The sequence below is a fragment of the Sus scrofa genome, chromosome 1 (assembly GCF_000003025.6).
Source record: "Sus scrofa isolate TJ Tabasco breed Duroc chromosome 1, Sscrofa11.1, whole genome shotgun sequence".
Lineage (NCBI taxonomy): Eukaryota > Metazoa > Chordata > Mammalia > Artiodactyla > Suidae > Sus > Sus scrofa.
Genome location: NC_010443.5, coordinates 83,345,645 through 83,362,839, shown reverse-complemented (window position 1 = coordinate 83,362,839; position 17,195 = coordinate 83,345,645).

Below are 17,195 nucleotides of genomic sequence, written 5' to 3'. Positions count from 1 at the left end.
ACACATATTTTTATAGTTTTCAAAAAATTTCATCTCTAGAGGTCATGATTACAGTTTCTGAAAGAACTTGAAAAGATATGTGTTGTAAAGAAATTAATATGTCTTTTTACCCATATAGAGTTCTGGATTTCATCTTCCACACTTTTTGACAGAGTTAAACGTCAGAAATCAGCAACAAAACTTAAATGTCCCATGCCATCTCTGACAAGGGTGTAAATTAAAAGGCTGTCAAGCTATTAATTTTAGAAATGAAGGTAGACTTCCTGGCAGTCACATTTTTCCACCACTGGTGACTCTGACTGTATCCAGAGAGGATGTGAACTAACAAAGCCAAGCCAGGCAAGGAAGGAGAAGGACAAAAGGCATCGAGAAGCATGATGAAGGAAAAACAAAGAGAATGAGAACAGCTTCTAGGTGTTCTCTGGTGGCTCGGCAGGTCAATCTGCCCCATCACTGCTCCGGCTCAGGTTGCTCTTGCGGCACTGGTTTGATCCCTGGCCCTGGGGACTTTTCCATGCCACAGGTGCAGTCAAAAAAACCCCCAAAAGGACAGTTTATAAGCCAAGAATAGAAATAATCACCTTATTTTCCAACTGCCTCAAATACAAAGAGAATTTAAGAAAATCAAAACTTGTTTCTCTACAGATGTGATAAATTCATTTGAGTAATAAAAAAAAATGGAAAAAAAAAAAGAACCCTATCTTGGGAACCTCCATATGCCATGGGTGCAGCCCTAAAAGGACAAAAGACAGAAAAAAAAAGAGGAACCAAATTCAAACTGACTTAAGGGAATAAAAATGTATTTATTGGCTCACCTAACTGAAAGGTCCAAAAATAATTAGGCTTGTACTGCTGAGGTAGTGAAGCTGATAAGCTGTGAGTCTGTAGATGCCTTACCTTGTGAAAAGACTTTCCTAAGGGTAAAGAAAGAGAATCCTCATAGTAATGTTGCACCTGGAACCAGCCATACCTGATACAAGTATATTCCTGGAGCCTTTTTTTTTTCTTTAAACTTATAACTGAGAGTCCTGATCAATTAAACAGGCAGTCAGTAAATACTGCTTAGTGATCTTGTTGGAAATTTAAGACAAGGAGAATACCATCTTTACCCTAAAAAATCCATTGACAAAGGACCTTGGCCTGAATATTAACAGAAACAAGTTTTTAATCCCAGCACTGGGCAAATCTCTTGGCCATTTTGGGGCCTTAGTTTCCTTACTTAAATATGAAAGGACTGAATTAGACATTCCCTAAGTTCCCTTTCATGCCACTGTTTTATGAAATGAAAATATCATCATAATAACTGTGTTTCATCCATTGATCTTTTTACTTATTAAAACATCAAGAATGACTAATAAAAAAAAAAAAACTTTTTTCTTAGAAATATGTGATAAATAAACAAAAGGAGGCACCCTTTCAGGGCAAGTGTTTTTAACCTAGTTGCGACTGTCTGTGTATGGGAAGAGGTACCCAAGGCCAGTGTTTTAAAATCTCATTCTAGGGAGTTTCTGTTATAGCTCAGCAGAAATGAATCCAACTAGTATCCATGAGGATGCGGGTTTGATCCCTGGCCTCGCTCAGTTAGTCAGGGATCTGGCATTGTCATGAGCTGTAGCATAGGCTGGCAGCTATAGCTCCCATTAGACCCCTAGCCTGCGAATTTCCATATGCTGTGGGGATGGCCTTAAAAAAAAAAAGCAAAAAAAAAAAAATCTTTTTCTAAATACGTCTTACGTTCCACATTTTCATTTTAGGCCTGGCCATGCATTAGCTCTCCTATCAGATCCAAGCAGTGTCTCTGAAAGTAAAAACATGACATCTCTGATTAACTGATTTGAGGAATGATTGCAGGATTTGGGAAACTAATTGGATTTCTGATCAAATTTGCCTGGTTGGAAATAAATGAGATTCAATTTCTTTCCCAGAAGGAATTTATTCATAGATCTCTGGTCACACATTTCTATAGAATAATAATAGGTAATAATATTTATACTGTTACAATAAGTTAACCTGTAACTTAAAATGTTTAAAGCCATGAGAGCCAGGGAAAAACTGAGAAAGTGGTCCAGATGGAATGAAACCAAAGAGGCCTGACAACTAAATGCAATCCATGATTCTGAGCTGGATCCTTTCGCTATAAAAGACATTATAGGGACATGTGGCAAATGGGGTCTGAAGATTAATTGGTAGTACTTTATTCATGTTAGTTTCCAGACTTTGATGGTTGTCATGAGCTGAATGATGTCCCTTTTCAAATTCATATGTTGAAGGCATAACTCCCAGTATCTCACAGAGTGACTCCTCTAAAGAGGTGAGTTAAGGGAGTTTCCCTCGTGGCACAGCAGAAACAAATCTGACTAGGAACCAGGAGGATTTGGTTTGGATCCCTGGCCTCGCTCAGTGGGTTAAAGACCAAGCATTGCCATGAGCTGTGGTGTATGTCGCAGATGCAGCTCTGATCCAGCATTGCTGTGGCTATGGCATAGGCTGACGGCTAGAGCTCCAATTCGACCCCTAGCCTGGGAACCTCCACATGCCACAGATGTGGCCCTAAAAGAGCAAAAACTTAAAATAAAAAGTGAGGTTGTTGGGTGGGATCTATTCCAACCTGATTGGTTCCTTATAAGAAGAGGAGATGAAGACATGCTGGGGGCACCGGAGACGCACCTGCAGAGAAAGAGGCCTCAGAAGAAACCAAATTTGCCAGCACCTTCATCTTGGACTTTTAGCCTCACAGAACTGTGAGCAGAAAGACTGCTGTTGTTAAAGTTACCCATCTGTGGTATTAAGTCATGACAGTTTGAGAAATCTAATACCATGGTTATACTGTGGTTAGGTAGGAAAGTGCCCTTGTTTATTAAAAAAAATTTACTCAAGTAACAGGGTGCTTACTCTCAAGTGGTTCAAAAAAAGGCTTTGAAAGGACTCTGTAAATGTCCTGCAAGTTTATGACTGTTTCAAAATTAATAAAAATAAGAGTTCCCTGGTGGTGCAGTGGGTTAAGGATCTGGCATTGTCACTGTGGTGGACCAAGTTGTTGCTGTGGCTCTGGTGTAATCCTTGCCCCAGGAACTTATGCATGCTACAGGCACAGCCAATATATATATATGTGTGTGTGTGTATATATATTATATATATATAATATATATACGCATTTTATGTATGTAAAATAATATAATATACATTATATATGTAAAATAACATATACACTTATTTATATTTAAAATTTTATGTATACACACACACACACACACACACGCAAACTTCAAAGGTCCCCAAAGAAGTGTTTGCAGAGTTGAGAGAGGAGCAGAAAGGTTTTTAATACACATGAAGCGCTGCTTTGGTGTTCCAGATCACTGCCAATGATAGGCTGAAAGGAAATGTGTTTAGGCCAAAAGATTAAATATTTGGGTGGAAATGGATATAATCGTCTTTAATGAAATAGGTTCTAAAGGTCTCTATAAATAGAAAATTGCTTAAATTTTATTTCCCTCCTTAACTGATTCAGGCCTCTGCCTTCATCCCCTGTAAGCTGCGGTTTCAAAATTCTTTCAATCTTGTGAGTTTCCTCAATTATGTAAACAGGTAAAAATGGAGTCACTCTGGATATAATAACGGTTCTGGATGAAATAAAATCATGTTCACTCAGCCTACATTTTCCCTCCATTGTGAGCTCAGGAATTCTAGGATGTCCACAAAGTTTGTGAGCCTTCTTTCTACAAGGGCTCCTTTAGCTCTTTAGAAAGACCTGTGTAGATTTTAAGTCTACACCACTACACACATCCAGGATTTCATGAGCATAGATTTCAGTGGGGAGGTATCCATGCAAAAAGGTGGTCCCATGACAACAAGAAGATGGGCATAGACACTGGATGTTAGCCCTTCAAGGCTAGCCTTCAATTCCCTTCTAGACTGTACAGTTATCCTGATGGTCCAGAAAAACTCTGAAGCCAAGATCATGTGGTAGTGTCTGTCTGGACCTACCGAAATACCTCCTAGCCTACCCTGGGGAGCTAGGACACTCTGCATTGTTGACAGGAGTGGTATATGTTAAAGACATGAAGAATTGAACTTCTCAACTCAAGAGCCTCCAGATAGGGCACTGGCAACCAGAAGGCTTCTAGGATAGCCAGGAGTTCCTGAGTCTCTCCAATTCTATAACCCACATCCCTCTAAAATAAACTCAGTCCTTTGTGGTAGGACTGCATTCCTGTTCAAAAGTATTCACTGCTCCTCTTTGAGGAAGGGCTATACATTCCCACCCCAGTGATGGCAGGCTTAGTCTTGTGATTCATTCTTGGTTGTTAAAAAATGTCAAAGTGACACATGTTAATCCTGGACAGAATCTTTAAGAGTCAGCGCATGATTTGCTCTCTCTTTCCCTCTGTCACAAAACTGGCCATACTCCAGATAGGGGCTACTACACCAATCTGATCCCAAAGATGATGGAGCAGAGCTGTGGCTTACCCATGATGGAAGGATATATACTGTTAAAATGGTCTGGGTGAAAAATAAATCTTTAGGGTGAAGGCTGTTGAGATTTTAGAGTTGTTTGTTAACACAGCAAACCCAGCTCATACTAACCAATATCCAATCACCCAGTTTCATTTTATTATAAAAGTAAAAAGTTTTTTGCTCTAATAAGTCATAGAAAATATTTATATTGACTATCATATACTTAGTCTGGAATTTTTAAAGAGATTCTATAAAAAGCTGTGCTGTATTGCTTGTGTCTATGAAGTAATCATTTGCTGGAGAGCTAAAGGTAACAGGTTTGAAGACCCACAGTTTAGGACTCAAAAGCACCAAGTCAAAAATACACATACAAACGGGGCTTTTCTCTCAACCTGCCAAGAACACATGCTCATTTTTACCCTTCTTTATATCACATATTGCATTATCCATATCCTTGGAAACAACTGTTGCCACAATCATAAAGATCTGAAGGTCATACAATTCTCTGTCACTTAGAGATCCATGTTCCCAGCTATCTCTCAATCCTAGTGAACTTTAAAGCACCAAAAAGTCCAGGTTTCTGGCCCCCATCTGAGAACATGACAAGCAAAGGCCTCCTGTTGGTAAATCACACTATCACACAGGCAGCAAGGACACTGGTCTTAGCTGTTTGCTCATCTAGTTGACTAAAAGAAATATCTGATTCAGGCAATTATCCTCCTGGAAAATGACTGTTCTCCTATACCAAATTATAACAAAATTCATTTCTAAAATTCAACAGTAAGACCTAGGCAATATCCTTTCACTCTTCTTTGAGTGATTTTTTAAATAAAATTCATTTTTGAAAAAGGAAAAATATGTAACCATGAGCAGGTAACAAAGCATTTGGAGTTTTTCCATTGAAAAGAATTTGGTTTTATTACAGTGGACTAGACCTGCATTCTCGAGGGAATCATTTGGAAATTTAAAATATGAGGTGACAGATTGTCCCTACTGGCTCAGAGAGGTAATTTGGCTAATGTAATCATGATAATGAAGTTGGAATTTCACCCAGAAATAATAGCTCAGTTCTGCCAGGGATTGATAGGATTTTTTTCAATTCAAAAGGTCAAGCTCGGGTTTTTTTAATTTCTGTGAAACAATATTTCTCAAACTGTACTCCTGGAAACAGTATTGTCCTGCAAGCTATTAATAAGAATTATGTGAAAAGGGGATATTAATAAATATTCTATGAGAAATACTCAAATACATTTGTGAAATGCTGAATACTATCTCCTTTTTCCAATTGACAGTACCATATTAAGACCCTGAAAAGTCTTGCAGCAAAGAAACCTCCTTAACATCATTTAACCAAGTGATTCACAAAATTTACAAAATTATAAAAATCCCCTTGTAACATTCCTGGGACCTAATTATTCTCTGGGTGCACTAAAAGATTAAAACTTTGTAAGCACCATGGGGTGGTCAGCAAGTTAGAGCCAAACTTTCAAAACTGTCTCTAATTAGACTCTGTATAATCAAAGACATATTAGGCTGAAGAGACACAATTTGGAGCAAGTGTAGCCTACATGCTATTCATTCATGAAATGGTTAAAGAGAAATGCTTCTAAACTACTCCTGAGGCACAGCAAGTAGGAAGTTGTTGGTGTCACATAGGAAGTGTCATGTGGTTACACAAGGGGTATATCCATTTTCAAACCCCACTGCAATTTGCATGTGATTCTTTCAACCAAGAGATCCACAGTCTCTGCTACCACCCCAACCCCCAGCCTCAAAACCATAGCATGAAGAATGCTGCTCCGACAGAAAGAGCATAGGTGGAGAGCACTAGGATTAGAGGTTCAGGCATCACAAAGCCATTCCTGGAATTACTAGGCAATCATATGATCTGTGATTAGCAATCAGAGAGCAAAGACCTCAAATGACTGCAATCTTCATCTCTGCTGGCTTCTATGGTTCAAAACTGTCACCCTTGACATCCTAAGAGTCTCACACAGACTTCTGCTATGTTGAATACAGATCATTGAAGCTATCTCATCTCTGGGGATCTTGAGAGTTCAATAGACTCTTCTGAAGAGCACAAATGTTTCCTCTCAGCAGCACTCTTACTGGCTGGAGAAGGACAGATTCAAGGGTGTGTAAAATCTCTGTGTTATTAACAGCAATTACAACTTCCTCAGACTCAGCATCTCCAATGTTGCTTCATGAAAGCTGAATTCCATTGTCTTCCACCCCCATTACCCATAAGATATGTCTGTTAATATCCTGACTGCCCTGGACGTCACAGTTTAAGATAGGTTGTTATTGTTTTCAGATTCTTCAGTGGTCCCTATGTACGTCATTGGGTGCAAACAATTTTTTGAGGGAATTACACATTTCACACATTGCATTCAGTCAAGCCTTAGTTCCAAAACGTTTGTGACTCTATATATATGTATTCTCTTTATATATATACATTCATTTCTGTGTATGGGTTCAGTTAGTCCTAACAAAATTGTTAAATTGACTGGTCTGGACAGGCTGACTACCTCTTTGGCCAAGAGTCAAGTTTGAGTCACTTTGTAGAATGTTCTCTGGGCATGCTGGGCACCACACCACATAACCACAAGTTTACTGTTTTATTTCCCCCCTGGGAATTCATACCCACATAAAAGTAACTTTTTTTTTTTCTTTTTTTTTTTTTTTGGCTTTTTAGAGCCCCACCTGTGGCATATGGAAGTTCCCAAGTTCCCAGGCTAGGAGTTGAATCAGAGCCACAGCTGCTGGCCTATGCTATAGCCACAGTAATGCCAGATCCGAGCCGCATTTGCTACCTATCCCATAGCTCATGGCAATGCTGGATCCTTAACCCACTGAGCAAGGCCAGGGATCAAACCTGCATCCTCATGGATGCTAGTCAGTTAATTACCACTGAGCCACCATTGGAACTCCCCACAGAGAAGCACTTTTAACTTTCAGGTCAAAAGACAGTATCAGTGAGGCAGATTGGCCCCATAAGCTTTAGCATGTTCACATTTCAGTTTTGCTATTTCCTTTCTCCTGTTCACACAAAGAATCCACTTTAACAAATCATGTTTTTCCACACAAGACTAATTTTTTTAACCTCTTGGAACCTTAAGATTTTTTCTCCTGACCACTTTTTTCTACCTGAGCTTTTCTTCCCAGACCCCAGGTTCTCATTCACATTCGAGGTTAAGGTCTTTGTGTGGGGGTAGGGTGGGGGGCTTCTTCCCATTAACCACAACAATGATCAGCCTCTCTCAAGGTTACTGAAAAGACTACCAGCCTTTCAGCTGAAAATTCTGCCTGGAAGCAACAATGCAGTTACAACTCTTAGACCAGACTCTTAACAAAAATTTAAACATAATTGACTGACTTAAAACAACTTTATAAATCATTACTAGATGATATTTTAATCTTTTGAGTATAATGTGTTGTTCCTAAAATTTTTTTTCAAAATATTATTGTGACTAAATATAACAGGGATTCCTAAATGGTTTTAATTATATTTTATCCCCACACTTAATAATAATCATTTATTGTTTTAAACATATACAACTTTATTTATACTATTGTAAAATTATCCATAATTATTTAAATCAATTTTTATACATATTCAAACTATATTTAGTGCTATACTCTTTTTTAAGACAAAGAGCTTCACTAAACATAAATCTTGGATTTAACTTATTATTTTTTTTTTTTAAAGAAAGGACACTTTTTTTTTTTTTTTTTTTTTTTTTGTCTTTTTGCCTTTTCAAGGCGCTTCCCATGGCATATGGAGGTTCCCAGGCATATGGAGGTTCCCAGGCTAGGGGTTGAATCGGAGCTGTAGTCATCGGCCTACGCCAGAGCCACAGCAACTCAGGATCTGAGCCGCATCTGCAACCTACACCACAGCTCATGGCAACACCAGATCATTAACACACTGAGCAAGGCCAGGGATCGAACCTGCAACCTCATGGTTCCTAGTCAGATTCATTAACCACTGCGCCACAATGGGAACTCCGGATTTAACTTTTTCTCACATAGCAACCTTATTAGCAACAACTGGACATTTAGTTTCAATTTCTTTCAAGTCCAAAACAGCGTCTACATAATGGGGCAAACCTGTTTGGAAGTTATCACTTCCCCAACGTTGGAGTACCATTTCGTGAGCCCAAAGAATGATGTTCTAAATACAAAAATATACACCCGCCTGTATGTTCATAGCAACACTATTCACAATAGCCAAGACATGGAGACAACCGAAATGTCCATCCATAGATGAATGGATTAAGAAGATGTGGTACATATATGCAATGGAATACTGCTCAGCCCTAAAAAAGAATGAAATGATGCCATTTGTAGCAACATGGATACAACTAGAGATTCTCACACTAAGTGAAGTAAGTCAGAAAGAGAAAGACAACTACCATATGACATCACTTATATTTGTAATCTAAAATATGGCACAAATGAACCTATGTACAAAACAGAAACAAACTCATAGACATAGAGAACAGACTTGTGGTTGCCAAGGGGTTGGGGGTGGGTTGGGGGCAGGTGTTTGCAGAGGGAGTGGGATGGACTGGGAATCTGAGATTAGTAGATGCAAACTATTACATTTAGAATGGATAAGTAATAAGGTCTTACTCTATAGTACAGGGAACTCTAATCCTCTGGGATAGACCATGATGGAAAATAATATTAAAAATTTATATATATATATGACTGGGTCACTTTGCTATAGAGCAGAAATTGGCACAACGTAAATCAACTATACTTAAAAAAAAGAATGATGTTCTAGGCACTGGGAAATGGCTTAACAACTGCCATTCCTATGTGATGAAGAAGACCTCTATAGATGAAAAAAACCTCTATAGGTTAAAAAGAACTGGTCATTTCCAGTTGTGGGGAAAGGATAACATACATTTCCTTGGGCACTAATACTGCCTTTCCCTGTGGAAGCAAGGTTAGCTGTCTCTGCTACCTTCAGGTCCCAGAGTCCTTCTCCAGCCCACATTGCCAAACACATTGGAGAAGAGAAGAGGAAGCATAGAGAAATACTGGGACATGAGTGGAAAGCACAGGTGATAAGAGTTGCTTCTTTTTTGAGCCAAGGCCAAGGAAAAAAAGGCAGCGGGGGAGGGAAGCAGCAGGTACGTGATATTAGGAGAAGTGGTCAGGGTGACTTTTTTTTTTTTTTTTTTTTTGTCTTTTTGCCATTTCTTGGGCCGCTCCCGCGACATATGGAGGTTCCCAGGCTAGGGGTCGAATCGGAGCTGTAGCCACCGGCCTATGCCAGAGCCACAGCAATGCAGGATCCGAGCCATGTCTGCGACCTACACCACAGCTCACGGCAACGCTGGATCGTTAACCCACTGAGCAAGGGCAGGGATTGAACCTGCAACCTCATGGTTCCTAGTCAGATTCGTTAACCACTGCGCCACGACGGGAACTCCAAGGTGATTTTTTAATTAATAAGCATTACCTTAGTACATTTAGGCTGTTCTAACAAAAATATTGTAGCCTGGATGGCTTAAACAACATTTATTTCTCCCTTGCGAAATGTCTGGAAAGTCCAAAGTTAAGGCATCAGCAGACTTGATGTTCAGTAAGAAACTACTTTTTGGTTCACAAACAGACATCTCACTGTGCCTTCCAATCGCAGAAGGGGTGAGAGATTCTGTGGAGTCTCTTTAATAAGGGCACTAATCTCACTCATGAGAGCTCCACCCTCATAGTCTAATCACCTCCCAAAGGCCCCTCCTAAAACTGACACATTAGTGGGTAGAATTTCAGCATATGAATCTGGGGTGGGGGGACCACAGACATATAGTCCATAACAAGCATTGTTAAAGAAATATAGTTTCATTATTTTCAGGTACCCATGACCAGGAGGTAGGGGAAGGAACTATAATTTAGGCTACGTTTCTAAAGGGAATGGCTTTACATAAAATCTGAGTGACTTCTAATCAATGAATCAATGATTTGAGGATAAATGGGTAATAAAGTGTTTGAGGGTGCTTAAACTGTTGTTCTCCTCCAAATATCAGTAGCTGCCTACAATTTTGTTTATACCACTTACCTCCATGGTAAAGCTTTCTTTATAGCTTCTCCCAGCAATGGCCTCTACCTGACCTGACATAGGGTCTATGCAACAAGGTGTCAAACTTGGACTTCTTCTTGAGCCTCCAATTGCACTGACACCAAGGCACTTTATCACAGAGTTCTGTTAAAACCTTAAGGCCTGTTGTTTCCCCTAGACATGGCCCCAGACAGAAGCAACTCTAACCTTCTGTGTTCTCCACTCCTGTCCCCATATCTCCCTATGCTCCCTCTCCCATCCCCCAAGGTTCCTTGCTTCCCTCCTTCCCAAAGTTTTCTACTTTAAGGAGGTCTCCTACATCCTTTAACTATTCACAGAAAGCACCTCCCAGCTCTTTGCCCTGGCTTAAAACCTATCTCTCCTAAGATCATTGCTTCCACAGATGGTCAGGCTTCATTCTAGTTCATTGGTTTACTCACTTTACACCTAGGGGTTGGGAAGTGGAATTAGCATTTTCTTAAAGCACTCTTGCTATGTCCAGATCATTATTTTTTCCCCTATTTTATAATTTCTGCTTAGTTCAGGACCCTGCCATTGGACTGTACCATTTTGCCCTTCCTCCTGTCAGTTCTGACCTCCATTCATTCTACCCTATTCTGCACAGTATACAGCTCCGATTCTTCCTCAACTCTCCAAATCCAGCCCCCATCCTGCGTGACATCACATGACTTCAGCCAGGACCCGACCCCCATAGTGCCTCAGAGTTGCATGGATCATAGTCTCTGTTGTTCCATCCACTCCATCCCACGTCACGCTGGAGGTATTATCATCTCTCAGAACTGATCCTCTTTGGATTCATATTCTCTCTCCCTCTAACCTCCTGGCTCTCCCTTCCCCTCCTCTCACTACAGCAGTTCAGAAACCTCAACAAAAATTTTATTCCCCTGGAGTTCCTGTTGTGGCGCAGTGGTTAACGAATCCGACTAGGAACCATGAGGTTGCGGGTTCGGTCCCTGACCTTGCTCAGTGGGTTAATGATCCGGCGTTGCCGTGAGCTGTGGTGTAGGTCGCAGACACAGCTCGGATCCTGCGTTGCTGTGGCTCTGGCGTAGGCCGGTGGCTACAGCTCCGATTCGACCCCTAGCTTGGGAACCTCCATATGCCGCCGGAGCGGCCCAAGAAATAGCAACAACAACAAAGACAAAAAAAGACCAAAAAAAAAAAAAAATTTTATTCCCCTAACATAATCCTATGCTAATCCATCAGTTTTTAATGTGTTCCTTCCCTCCTCTGCCTTGAGTCCTAGGACCCATGGTTTATCATGACCCCTTTACTCTCCTTTATATTATTCTTCATTGTAATAAATACTACCAGAAATCACAATAGTTATGCTTGTTTTCTGACTCTTCCCCTAGAATATAGCCTCTTTAAGGGCAGAGACTCCAGTTCACTGAGGCATCCCCAGAGTCCATGAACGTGAACCCCTTAATGAGCATCCCACACAGCACAGACTCATCAAATATTTGTGGAAGGGAGAAAAAAGGATACAGACTTATTTTCAAGCCAGAGACTAAGAGCCCCTTATTGAGTCCAACAAATTTAAACGTGAAACAACTTTTCAGAAATGTGTATATTAGAATGATTCAGTAAATCAAAGAATTCATCATCACAGGATTGATTTAATGCTTAAGGGTACATCTATATGAGAGAATACTGGGAGTCAAAGATAAATGCCTAAAAAGAATATTTAACATGAAAAATTTCATGTATACTGATACATATAAAAAGCAATTACAGTACAATATAGAATATAGTCTCATGTTGATAATATATATAGGAATAAAAAAAGACTAAAGAGAAAAATCTATGTGGCCTTAGATTGGTATTTTATATATTTTGTATATATATATACAATACCAAAATCAAGGTCCATGAAAGAAAAAATTTGACTTTAATAAAATTTTAAAAATCTGCTCTGGCAAGGGCACTGTTAAAAAAATCAAAAGACAAGCCACAGAGAGGGAGAAAATATTTGCAAAACACGTATCTGATAAAGGACTTGAATCCAAAATATACAAAGATCTCTTAAAACTCAACAACAAGAAAACAAATAACTAAATGAAAAAACAAACAAAAAATCTGAAGAGACACCTCACCAAAGAAGATATACAAATGGCTAAAAAGCACACATAAAGATGCTCAACATCAGTTGTCTTGAAGGCAATGCAAATTAAAACAATAATGAGATACCCCTACACAGCTGTTACAATGGCTAAAATCCAAAAAACTAACCATTCCAATTGCTGTTGAGGATGTGGAACAGCAAGAACTCTCATTAATTCCTGGTGAGAATGCAAAATGGTATAGCCACTTGAAAGAGTTTGGCAGTTTCTTACAAGTCTAACAATTGCATTCCTAGGTGTATAGTCAAAAGATTTGAAAACATATCCACACAAAATTCTGCATGTGAATGTTGACAGCAGTTTTATTTACAGTGAAAATTGAAAGCTTGTCAAGTTGTCCTTCAGTAGATAAATGGATAAAAATATTTTGGTATAATTATTCAGTGACAAAGTGTAGAATGTTATTCAGTGATTAAAAGAAATGAGCTATCAAACCACAACAGTACATACATGAAATTTTGTTTTTTTGGCCATGCCCACAGTATGTGGAATTTCCTGGGCAGAGATGGAACCTGTGCCAGAGCAGTAACCCAAGCTGCTGCAGTGACACTGGACACTTAACCTGCTGAGCCACAAGGGAACTCCTAATTGATGCATCTTAAATGCACTTTGCAAAGTGAAAAAAGTCAGTCTGAACAGGCTACATACTATATGATTTCAATTATGCCATCTGAAAAAGACAAAACGATTCTAAAAAGACTAGTTGTTGACAGAGATTTAAAGGCGGGTGGGAGGGTTGATAAGTGAAATATAGAGGGATTTTTAGGGCAGTGAAACTATTCTATATAAAATTGTAATGGTGGATACATAACACACTTTTCAAAATCCATTGAACTTTATAGCACAAAAGAGTGAAACTTAATGGATGCAAATTTTTTAAAAAGTCACTTCAGAGAACTTGGGGATCCTAGCATGGAGGCAGAATGTGACAAAGGAATCTAACTGTATTACAAATGTGTGAAATAACTTGACTGAAAGGCGTAGGGGGAGAGATGTTGATTAATTTTAGAAATGAGTAAAAACAATAAGACTAAAGGCAAAGGAAATTGCATATAAATACTATGGTCTAGTTAACGAGTACCATTTAACAATTCTAATTCTGCTGCACCTGTTTGCTAGAACTGAACCATTAGGTCCTTGCTGTGTCTGTAGGAAAGAGCCTAAAAGCAATGACACCCCAGTAACAATGGGCACATCTAACATCCAGATTTTGCTTCCTAATACCATTTTCTAATAAAAGGACCAGGGCTCCTTGGAGAAATGGCTGACTAGGATCAAGGCCATGAAGATGAACCATCTTGCAGTACCAGAAAGTAAGGAAGTACTCAAACAATCAAAAATACTTAAAATTGGGGGATATGTTAACAGGCAAGGACACAAGAGCCAACTGAAAGAGCTCCCGATGGTCAAAGGGGGAAAAGTGGAGCAAGAAAATAAATAAAGCAGTACTTGATTATAACCTAAAGAATAAAAAAGTATATTCATATATATTCATATATCAAAAGTATACTCATAAGTTCACATTGATGAAGATGGATAGATAGATAAGAGGAAATAAAGCTCCAATGCAGAAGAATCCCAGCTAATCCATATAGACCCTCCACTCTCAAGAAGGTGGTGAATATCTCCCCACTTGGTAAGTCTGGGCTATGCATAGCAACTTCCTTCCAAAGAGGACAGGGAGTTCCCTTTGTGGTTCAGCAGCAGTGAACCTGACCAGTATCCATGAGGATGAAGGTTTGATCCCTGGGTGTACTCAGTGGGTTAAGGATCCAGCATTGCCATGAGCTGAGGTGTAGTTCACAGAGGAGGCTTGGATCTGGCGTTGCTGTGGCTATGGTGTAGGTTGGCAGTTACAGCTCTGATTTGACCCCTAGCCTGGGAACTTCCATATGCCGCAGGTGCAGCCCTAAAAAAAAGACAAAAACAAAAATAAAAAGGACAGGATGGGGAGGGAGATAGAAAAGAGTCACTTTACAGTGGAGACATCTGACAACCACTACTCCCTCCAGGAGGTCAAGGTCAACATCAATAGTGGTAAGTCACATGTACAGTTTGGGATCAGAATGCATTTTACCTCTATGATCTTACTTTTTTTTTTTTTTTTTTTTTTTTTTTTTTTTTTTTTTTTTTTTGCTCTTTAAGGCTGCACCCACGGCATATGCAGGCTTCCAGGCTAGGGGTCAAATCGGAGCTACAGCTGCCGGCCTACCCCACAGCCACAGCAACGCAGGATCCGAGCCATGTGTGAGAACCACAACACAGTTCACAGATCTTTATCCCACCGAGCGAGGCCAGGGATCAAACTTGCAACCTCATGGTTCCTATTCAGATTCGTTTCCACTGTGCCACAAGGGAAACTCCAGTAGTCTTACTTTCAAAAAGCCATAATCCCAGTCTAATCATGAGAAAACATCATACAAATCCTAATTAAGGGACAGTCTACAAAGTGCCTGGTTAGTACACCTCAAAATCATCAAGGCCATCAAAAACAAGGAAATGTGAGAAACTGTCACAGCCAAGAAAGACCTAAAGAGGAAGGATGACTAAATGTAATGTGGTATCCTGGATGAGATCCTGAAACAGAGAAAGGATGCCAGTTAAACCAAAGGAAATATGAATAAAGTACATTGTTCGGTTAATAAATGTATCTGTAACAATGTGTTAATAGTGGTTCATTAATTATAATAAATATGTCATCCTAATACAAGATATCAATAATAGGAGAAATTGGGTTCAGGGTATAAGGAAATCTCTTTACTGTTCTCTTCTGGCAACTTGTCTGTAAATCTAAGACTTTTTGATTTTTAGCTCTTGAAAGCCTGACATTAGCCTAAGAGTCTTAATATTTGGTCTCTTGCTTCTTCAGATAGAGTTTTGGTCCTTGGTAAGCAAGTGACTCCTGTTACAACCTCCAGAGAAGGAATCTCACTGTACTCAGGATTCCACTACCAGGAGCAGCAATCTCAGGATATCTGCCCCCTGCATGGTTTGCAGGCATTGGGGTGGCTGAGAAGGACATAATCCCTGCAGACAGTGGATGAAACAACACTTTAGCCACACAGAGAACAGAGCAAACAGGCTCCATAATGAGAACTGGTCTGTGCACACCCCTCCTGTGATGCAGGGGAAGGACCTCCTTCTCTCCCCACCAGGAAAAAACACAGCAGGGGAGCTGTCCAAGAGACTTATGCACACACTTGAAGAACAAAGAAGTACACGCATCAAACCCAGAAGAGGAAGAGAGATTCAAAAACAAGGAGGATTAGCAATGAGATCCTGCTGTGTAGCACTGGGAACTATGTCTGGTCACTTATGATGGAGCCTGATAATGTGAGAAAAAAGAATGTATATATGTATGTGTAACTAGGTCACCATTCTGTACAGTGGAAAATTGACAGAACACTGTAAACCAACTATAATGGAAAAAATCATTATATGCAAATAAATAAATAATAAACTTAAAAAAATAAAAAAACCAAGGTGGTTTGCTTGGCACAGGTTTGAGGGCTGCTTATCTGCAGGTAAGGAAAGGGTTCAGCCCTGAGGCACACTCCTTGCAGCCCCACACAGCTCAGCAGGCTGTGCATTACTGCCTTTCCCCAACCCCTATGCATAGAAATGCACACCAGACACTGTAACTTCCTTTTGCAAAAGGAAATAGAATTATTTCATAGTGAGTGATAGAGGTAAGTCATTCTAAATATCAAGGGAACACAGGCAGCCATTATTTTTAGAGAAACAATTACTTCTGCCAATTAAATTTTAGGAATCATGCCAGAAAGATAGCTGCAAAACTAATAATGCCTAGTTGAAGTAAAATCTCAACTCCTGAGAAAGGCAATCCTCCGTGTATGTCACAGAAGCCAGAGGGAGACCTACAGAACCGAATTTCTTCCACAAAGGACAACAGTGTCTCATGGGGTCTAGAACTAGACATAGGTCCTCCCCTTGGCTGATAAAGGAATCCCTCTAAAACTTGCCCTTCACATCTGACATTTCAGCCAGACTCCAGTGACAGCAAGTTTATCTGCCATTAAGGTTGTTGGTTTCATTTCCAGAGAGATTCCAAAACCCAGTTACATAAATTAAGACTAAAACACTCTACAATGATTTGTTTGTTGTTTGTAAACAATCAGTTAATGAATGATAGTTGTGAGTTGAATATTCCTTATAAAAGGGCTATTATCTGTTAAACTCTAGAAGGCTGTATGGGTACAGATACTGAGAGCATACACTCACACTCTACCTTGAGTATTATTTAACATTTCAGTGCCTCAACTTACTCTTCTGCAAAATGGAAATACCTGGAGTCCCTACCTCTGGCGGTTGTAAGGGTTCAACTGAATTAATACGTGGTAAATGCTTAGAATGGTATCTGGCACGTAGAAAATTGTATATAAATGTTAGCTGTTGTTTTATATAAGGGCACTCAGTGGCTTTTGACCGTCTTTGTTTTATTCCTTCACATTTCACTCACACCTCCAATCCCAACGTCACTTTTCTCCCACCCCTGTCCCTGCCGG